We start from the raw sequence: 9,311 nt of genomic DNA, 5'->3' as shown, positions 1-9,311 counted from the left end.
CATGGCGAGAGATTTTTTCTCTCGCCATGCACTCTCCGTGTTCCGGAGCCTCCTGCTCCCACTATTCAATGTATTTAAGACTCGCCGCCACTCGCGGCGAGTCTTAACCCCTGCAGCGGACGAGCGTCCGCGGCAGGGAGCTTTCAGGGAGCCGGGGGACGGAAGCAGCCAGAGAGATTAAAGTCTCCCTGGCTGCTCCAGAGGAATGTGGAGGGGAGGTGGGCTCCCCGGGACCCAGGCAGCACAGGCTGCCCCCCCCCCTATAGCCAGCGGGGGACCCAGTATTCACTGCACCCGATCGAGCATATTAACGATCGGGTGCAGTGAATATATGAATATCTAATGAGCGGCTCGAGCGCTCCGGCCCCCTGCTGGCTGCACTGTGTAAAAAAAAATATATATATATATATTTTTTTTAATTAAATATATATTCATGTGCTATAAGCACATGAATAAAAATAACATGCCCCTTCACAGAAAAAAAAACCCTGATTTTTTTACACCAAAATAAAAAAAAAACCCTTTTAGTTTAAAAGTTCACATTCCAGCTCTCCATCAAAAGATGGAGAATTTCTACACGGAGAGAGACGGCGAAAATCACTTAGAAAGACGGCGAATATTTCACATTGAATAGGGTGGTTCACTTTTGGAGAGCAAAATGCTCCGTCCAAGGCGAAAAAAGCAAAAATTCTCCATAAAACACGGAGAATTTTTCTCATTGAATACTGCCCTATGGTGTATTTTCTACAGTGCATTGTTGAGATTAAAGAAGCAAGATGGCGAAGCGCTAGATATACCGCAAATGCAGGTAATGTAAAGATACAAATAATATATTGATCAGTTGGGTATCACATAAAAATAATTGATTCAATCTAACATATAGTTTACTATTAGTATATATGCATTATTATAAACAAATAAAAGTAATTAAAAAGCACTCAATGGTATAGAATAGAATATTGGAAGGACAATGGCATGGTATACTTATTGACAGTCCCGCTTGTTCCTATGATGCTCCCCTGCTGAGGGTTAATATTCCCCAGAAATGGTATCCATTTGATAACTGGTATCGTCAGTGTCCATAAACCTGACTGGGTGCCTTGTACCTTACTTGTGCCGTATCTGGTAACAATTAGATCTTGATTCACAGAAGGTAGGCCCCAATAATTGAACAGGTGGTGTCCCAATTGCATATTCTAGTTAAATCAGATGAAGTGTGGAAACGGTGGAAAAAAGGGGGGTTGGCAAGAGAGCTAGTCCAAGTGGGGTATAACAGTGGGTATGTCCAGAGAGTGTAGCTCCACCATCTTTCTTCTTTTTTCTCTACATGTTCTAAATATTGGGAGTTGACCTTCCCAGGGTTTGAGCTGCGGCACCTACTATTTACCTGTCCTATTTACCTATGGGAAAATATTTTCTTTCCAGCATTGCTGTGATTACTCTGAAACATTATCATACATGAACTTGCAGTATATATTATACTTTACTATTTACTCACTAATAGTTAGCCAAAGTTCTGTGGGAGCTGGCCACACCCCCTCTAAATAGTGAGCACACTCTCAAAATGGGACCCTATAACTGAATTACCCAGTGGGCCCTTCATTCCCCAGTCTGACACTGTGTATAGCATGGTGTATAATGTATGATACAAACTACTTAAAATGTTGTGGTACAGTAGCATAGGCTTTGTGTACATTTCTGTCAATGTAACCTTAAATATATTATAATTTAGGATTTCATCATTTGAAATTAGAAACAATATAATTAACGTACACTTTCCACATTGAGTGTCTTGCAGCTCCTGTGTATTTTGGCTTCTGATACATCTGATTGGACCGTGTTACAGTCATAGTACACCATTCCCTTTGGGCAAGCTGCAAAGAGACCACATGTCTTCATGTATGAAATAACTAGTCTTGCAGGAAACAATTAATAGTGTCGTACAGTACTGTAAATAGTGTTTGTGTTCATTACATTAGCTCATATCATTCAGTGACAATATAGCAATTGGGAAAATGTTATGTTAGGTGTGTGTATCAACGTGACATACATTATCTACAGAGATACGGAAAAATGTAATTTAATTGGAACACACATAACATAAATTACTGGTATAAATACAATAGAAAACCTAGCGCTCAATAGATGAGAGATGTGCATACAATTTAAATGTAAGCCTGTTTTTCTTTATGGATTATTGATCTGTCATCAGTCCACTCACTGATCACCTTTGAATTCCTTACTCCACCTTCATCATGAAAAATAGGAAACACAACTATAATCCAAATAAAGCCAGATTCAGACCTGCTCACTGGGACTGTGTGAGTTTGGAGACCAGTAAACAGTTTAACACTGATCTGCCGATCGCATGTCTGAGTCTCTGCGCAGGTCTGCAAACGGACGTGAATGGGTACTCATCCGTTCCCTAGGGCCCCTACTGAGAAATCATTTGATGATATCTTACCACTGAATTGATATCTCCTCGCAGCGGCCACGTGACCAAGGAGTCGCTAAGCAGCTGCGTGTATGGATGCAATTTCGGGGCGGTGCTGACATCATGTGCTGCCCGGGCAGGGATGGGAACAGCTGCATTCGCTGGGGCCTGCCCAGCATTTCTATGGGCGCACCCACCTTATTTTGTGGGCACAACCATGAAATGCCAGGGGTCCACCCCACAACGCCCCCTGCATGTCAATCAGGCTGCAAGTGCCCCAGAGAAATTTAATTTTAAATTGAAATTGAAGGCGCTCGCAGCCGTGGCTGGCACATGAGAATTATAGACTATGGGAGTGATTTTGGTTGGTTCGCAGAAGTAAACTCCTTTAATGGACACAACCATGTGCAATGTAGGAGGTAAATCTAATATAATCCTTGGTGATGCAGTGTGAGCGGTAAGTCAATAAAGAGATGAAACAAATTTATCAGGACACCCTTAAGCCCCTCACTAAGGCCACGCAGAGTGATACCTCGCTGGCCTATCCTGTGAGATACCCAGGACTCCTACTTAATTTGCACTTATATAATGAAAAATCTACTATTTCTACTGATAAATTTGTTTCATCTGTTTATTAACTTACCACTCACACTGCATCACCAAGGTGAGCGCCTAATATTATATTAGATTTACTGGCAACTTACGGGATATTGTGGACATGCGCGTTTGTGGACCTGACTCGTTTCACCGTCTCAGCGGTGAGACGGTGAAACGCGTCAGTGGCCTTGCCCAATCACATCTTATGGACTGATCCGGACCAGCCTTGCAATTTTCTTTGGACCACACCATCTGCAAAATTATTTGGACCTTGCAATTTGCACTGGAGGATCCCTGTACCACCATCTCTGACTGCAGCCATTGGATGTACTCCCCTACTTTTGGATGGTGACTCGGCCCAGCACATTCAGGCCTTGAATCCCTGGGAGGAATAAAAAACACCACAATCTCCAACTAACAGGTGGACGGTAAAAAAGATTTTTTGCACTTGCACTTTATATGGTCCCGATTCGAAGCATAATAGGAACGGACAGCCCCTTCCCCTTTCCCCCAGGGTTTTACTTCAAACTTATATCTATATTGCAGTGTAAAAATGAAGCAGTCAGCATTTTTCCAGCAAAGAAACAAAATAACTCACCCAAATCTAAATATCTCTGCGCATGTTACATATGCCCCTCACCCCCCTGCAGTGCACATGGTTTTGTCCATTTGAGAAGGAATTTGCCTTTTCAAGTGAACCAGTGAAAGGGCCTCTAATCAGGGTCCAGATAGGAAATAAGCTGTACCATTTTAAGCATTATTTTTAGTTGTGTTTAATTTTATCAGAGTATACAGTATATGTGTGTTTGTGTGTATTACTGTGTATACAGTGTAAGCGATTGATGTGGCTGATAGACAGCCCATTTTATAAATAAATATCATCAATTGATTAAGTACAGTAAATACTATATCCCCTGCACAGTTTTCTTGTTATTTGCATACCACAATGAGATATATCAGGGATATAACCCAAGTCTAAACAGAAAATGCATTTGTTTCATATACACCTTATACACAGCCTGAATGTAATTTGTACAATATTTGTAATAATTGTGTGCCTTAAACAGTCTTTGTGTACATTGAACCAAAGGTGTCACTACCTCTGTCATGCTAAACATTCCATATTATGTAATACAGTATTCCCTATTTTGGAATCCTGGAAATGGGAAACTCAACCTATAATGATTGTTATTATGTCAGTGAAAAGTTGATATGTACTATTTCTGTGAAGAACTTGGATAAAGCATTTTTTTCCTTACGTTCGGGATTGTTGCAAATAAGTCTCCCACTTTGGCACATGCTGGGGAAAAGACAATAGAATAGTTAATTAGCAGTTATATGTAAATACTCATAACAAACTTATACAGCTATTAAGCTATGCATGATGTCTCAGTAATGACATTACTGCCAAAGAAGGCTTCTTTATTAGTTTTTGCAGCATTAACTCTTTTTTTTTTTTTTTAAATTGAGTAGTTTTTATTGATTTTCTTTGATTTTTTTCAAACAACACAAAAAAAAAAAAAAAATCCAACATTAAAGTTCTGACATAGGCAGAATGAGCGTATAACATATGATCACAGGCAGTAATATGAATATACACAGAGTACTAAGGTTGTATCAAATAAAGTATACATTACTGACTCCTTTCTTATATATGAATATAGCATGATTGCCCAGAGGCGCCATCCAGACAACCCAGATACCAGGAGATATAGGAGCACATTTGTATAGTTGTGATATTTGAAAGTGTACTTAGACTCGACGTTCAGGATGTGTAAGCAGCAAATTGCCATCTGTCAGAAATTTCCTACTAAAACTAAGTAAACCTACCAGAAAAAATAAACCCCTTAAAGGAAAAACCTCCCAAATGACCCAAAGCAACCCTCCACATAACCCCCCACCCTGTACTACCCACCCCCAACTAAGGCCTACTTGCAGCATTAACTCTTGAACGCTTTAACTAATCGTCTTCAAACTTTGCACACTACCTTATCATCTTAAGGGTTAATTTAAGTTCGAAGATGGATTTAATCGGACAACCCCTTAAGAGTGCTGTCATAAGGGTCAATGCTATTTCTGTTGTTTTCATGCATGATGTTGTTGGAAAGCTTATGACTATCTGAATACAACCAGGGCCACTGAAAATGGGGTGTGGGCAAAGGGAGGGGTGTGGCATGCCCCTGTATAAAATTTTGCTCGGGGTGTGGGATGTGTGCCGGTGCACAGGCTGCTGCCTCTCCCCCCTACTCAGCACACGGCACTGAGCCGCATGAAGGGCGGATAGGCAGGTGGGCCAATTTGTCCATATTGTAATTTGCATATTGGCGTCATGGTGCAACAAATTACGGACTTGGAGTATGATCGGCGCGGTCGGTGGAGTTGAAAGGATGACACCACTCTGCATCATTTGCACAGGGGAGGGACATTATGACGCGACCAAGCCGGCCTGCCCCTGTGTGATACTGGCGGGACGAGCTGAGTGGGCAGCGGGTGCCGTCTTTTTAATACAGATGCCTGTACTCCCTCTCCAAGTCTACGATTGGCCGCTACACTGCAGACTTCTGCTGCGAGCAGCACATGGATGGTACAGGTAACTTGCGCCAGGCTAATATGTTTTGAATCTGTTCTGTATAAAAGAATTGTTAGTGATGAAAAATTATGAGTCAAGGACATGCCCATTTAAGTGACCACACCCATTTTGGTGGCCACATCCCCTTTTCTGGAGCCAAGGTGGGCCTGTGTAATTTAAATGCCAGGGCCTATTTTTAATTCCAGTCCGGCCCTGCACCTGATTCACATCCTTTTATGTTTCCTCTATAGCAGTCTATCTTCATCAGACACAGCAGCTGAGCTATGATCGGAAAAAAAGAAGTGGAAGCAGGCATACTGAAGATGGATCCCACTGTGGCAGCCTCTTTACTGTACAGTCCTGCTGCTGCTCAGAATGTTATGGTGTATACTTTTAGTTCTAAACTTAAAGTAGTATAACACCGAGAAATTGTGTCTCCCCTCTCTGCACAAGGGGAGTTAACACTATAAAAAAACATGAGAACCATCACGGTCACACAAAGCTAGAAGAAATACAGGAAGGTAATTATAAAGTCAGGGCAAGTTGGTATTCTGAGGAACAAGAATTTTTAAGAACCCTACTAGATGCTAAGGTACTGTAACCATCAACCGTAGTTGGGTGCAACTGACTTAAAATATTAACTACTGTATAAGGCCCCTTTCACACGTTCCGGCTCCTACCAGGCGGCAAAACCCAGCATGGCCAAAAGCCGTGCCATACACAGAAGTTAATAATGGACATGATTGTGTCCATTATTAACGCTTTAAATGTAGTTATGCCACTGTGTGTGACATATAGGGGGAAATTTACTAAGATAAATTCCTGATTTTTGGGGGGGCATTTACTATGCCAAAAATATGAATTTTCGTATTCGTATTGATGGGACATTCATATTTGTATTTACAAATACGAATGATTACACCATTGATAGAATACGTCAGAAATCACCATTCAAAAGAATGGTGATTCCTGGTTTATTAAGCGGCCGTATTGAACATACGTCCGCTAATTGGCGTGAAACGGCCGCGAATGGCTGGACAAATACGACAGGAAAATACACTTTATTTTCCTGTCGTATTTGGCTTTAGCCTGCACGGATCAGTCAGATCCGTGCAGGCTTCAGTGTTAAAAAAATAGAAAAATAAATAAATAAAAAACAGCCCCCCCCCCACAGCCGTAAGCAGCACCAGTCTGAAAGAGCGAGGGCTGGTATTAAAAAATTTGTAAACCCGGCAAATAGGGGTTCCCCGATTTTTTAAAACCAGCTCCAGGTCCGGGGCTGGTTCCCAAAATACGGGGGATAAAATGAGTAGGGGTATTTTAAGAACCAGCCCCAGGCCAAACCAGTCAGCAGGGTAATGCCACAGCCGGGGGACACTTATTAGATAAAGACAAAGAGTTTAGAGAAAGCGCTGAGCCAGGTATATAATTAAGATATTTTTAATACTATCCTTCTGAGGAAGCCGCTGAGTTGAAGGTGGGGAAACGCGTTAAGGAGACAAGGAAAATCGCCAGGTGCCGGTACCATCAAGGCTACACAGATACTCCTGCTGCCCTGCTCCCAAGTGTGGAAGAACCCCTAACGGCTGCGTTGCTGTGCAGAGAATCAGCAGCCGAGACACCACCACCTTATGCTAAAGGTCCAAAATCGGAGGAGTGGCAAGTTATAGCTAAGTTGAGCTCTGTGTACATGTCTTATATCTGACTAACCCATACTAAACAAAGCATGCATGCTATTTACTAACTACCTTGGAGCTGTGAGAGAGCTAACTAATGTTCGCAAAACTGACTGCTGCTTAATTATTAAGTGTGAAATACTAATCAGTGGTGACCAAGAACCACCTAAGCTGCCTATCGAGCCCCATTAACCCTACACTGTAGGCGCAGTAGAAACCAAAATATTTTACAAATAGGTTCCTACAAACAGAACCTTTTTATAATTTTTCTTTTTCTTATTGTTTTTTTTTCTTTTTATGTATGTGTGTGGTATTGGCCGGTACCTGCATTGAATGTAATTGTCCTATTGAATATTTTATTGTGTACACAGTACATATATATAATTTTATTAGAAAATAAAAATATCTTAATTATATACCTGGCTCAGCGCTATCTCTAAACTCTTTGATTCTAAGGGGTGGAGTATCCCCTTACTAGAGACGGCTGCAGACCCAGGGGGGCTGTAATATAGATCTGCGCTCTGACATACTTGTTTCTTTTTCTACTTATTAGATAAGTTCCCACGGCCAAAACATCACCCTACCGATCAGTCAGCCTGGCCAGGGGCCCTGGGGGAGTGGGGACCCCCCCAATAAAGGGGTCCCCCCCTCCAGGACTTACCTGACCAAGCTGAAGCATGGTGCTGTCCTCGGTGACCCTGGAGCGGTGATCACCGGGCTGATCTTTGTGTAAAGAAAATAATTAATTATTATTTAATACTGTGGAACTATGAGTCCCAGCAAGCCTCCCCCGCAAGCTGGGACTTGGAGAACCACAAGTCCCAGCATGCAGGGCATTAAAGGGCCCGCTGGCACTTGTAGTTCCACAGTATGAAAAATAGTCAAACACACACAGACACAAGAAAAATAAAACTTTAATATCCAAAGCCCATACATACTGATACTTGGAAGGTCCCTGGGTCCAGGTTCCGGTGCTCCTGGGTCCGGGGCTCCAGGGCTGTAGAGTCCGGGGCCTTGGTCCTGGGTCCGGGGCTCCAGGGTCTGGTGCCTTGGTTCCGGGGTCCAGGATCCAAAGAAATCCATAGGGGGACCTGTGGAAGGATATCCAACTTACCAAGGTCCTCAGGCGAAGATCTATCCTTTTCGTTCCAAAGTAGTTCAGGTCTTCAGAAAATAACAAACGCCGGCTATTCCGGCCGGTACCCGAGACGGACTGAGGAGAGGCGCAGAGATGTTTCATCTTCCGCGCCTCTCCTCAGAATGATTCTATTGGCCGCCTAGCGGCCAATCAGGAGCCGATTTTCTCGTTGTCTCTGAATTAAAGTTGCATACCTAGTTTACCAGAAATAGGAACCATCATTTTCTAGGTTACCAAAAATAGAGCCATCATTTCCTAGGTTACCAGAAATAGGGCCATCATTTCCTAGGTTACCAGAAATAGGGCCATCATTTCCTGGGTTACAAGAAAAAGCGCCATTATTTCCTAGGTTACCAGTAATAGTGCCATAATTTCCTAGGTTACCAGAAATAGTACGATCATTTCCTAGGTTACCAGAAATAGGGTCATCAGTTCCTAGGTTACCAGAAATAGGGCCATCATTTCCAATGTTACCAGAAATAGTACCATCATTTCCTAGGTTGCCAGAAATAGGGCAATCATTTCCTAGGTTACCAGAAATAGTACCAGAATTTCCTAGGTTACCAGAAATATGGTCATAATTTCCTAGGTTACTAGAAATAGGGCCATAATTTCCTATGTTACCAGAAATAGGGCAATCATTTCCTAGGTTACCAGAAATAGTACCAGAATTTCCTAGGTTACCAGAAATAGGGTCATAATTTCCTAGGTTACTAGAAATAGGGCCATCATTTCCTATGTTACCAGAAATAGGGCCATCATTTCCTATGTTACCAGAAATAGGGCCATCATTTCCTTTGTTACCAGAAATAGGGCCATAATTTACTAGGTTACCAGAAATAGGGCCATCATTTCCTAGGTTACCAGAAATAGGGCCATCATTTCCTAGGTTACCAG

The sequence above is a fragment of the Crinia signifera genome, chromosome 11 (genome assembly GCF_055691185.1).
Source record: "Crinia signifera chromosome 11, ASM5569118v1, whole genome shotgun sequence".
NCBI classification, from domain to species: domain Eukaryota; kingdom Metazoa; phylum Chordata; class Amphibia; order Anura; family Myobatrachidae; genus Crinia; species Crinia signifera.
This window is presented reverse-complemented; position numbering follows the sequence as displayed.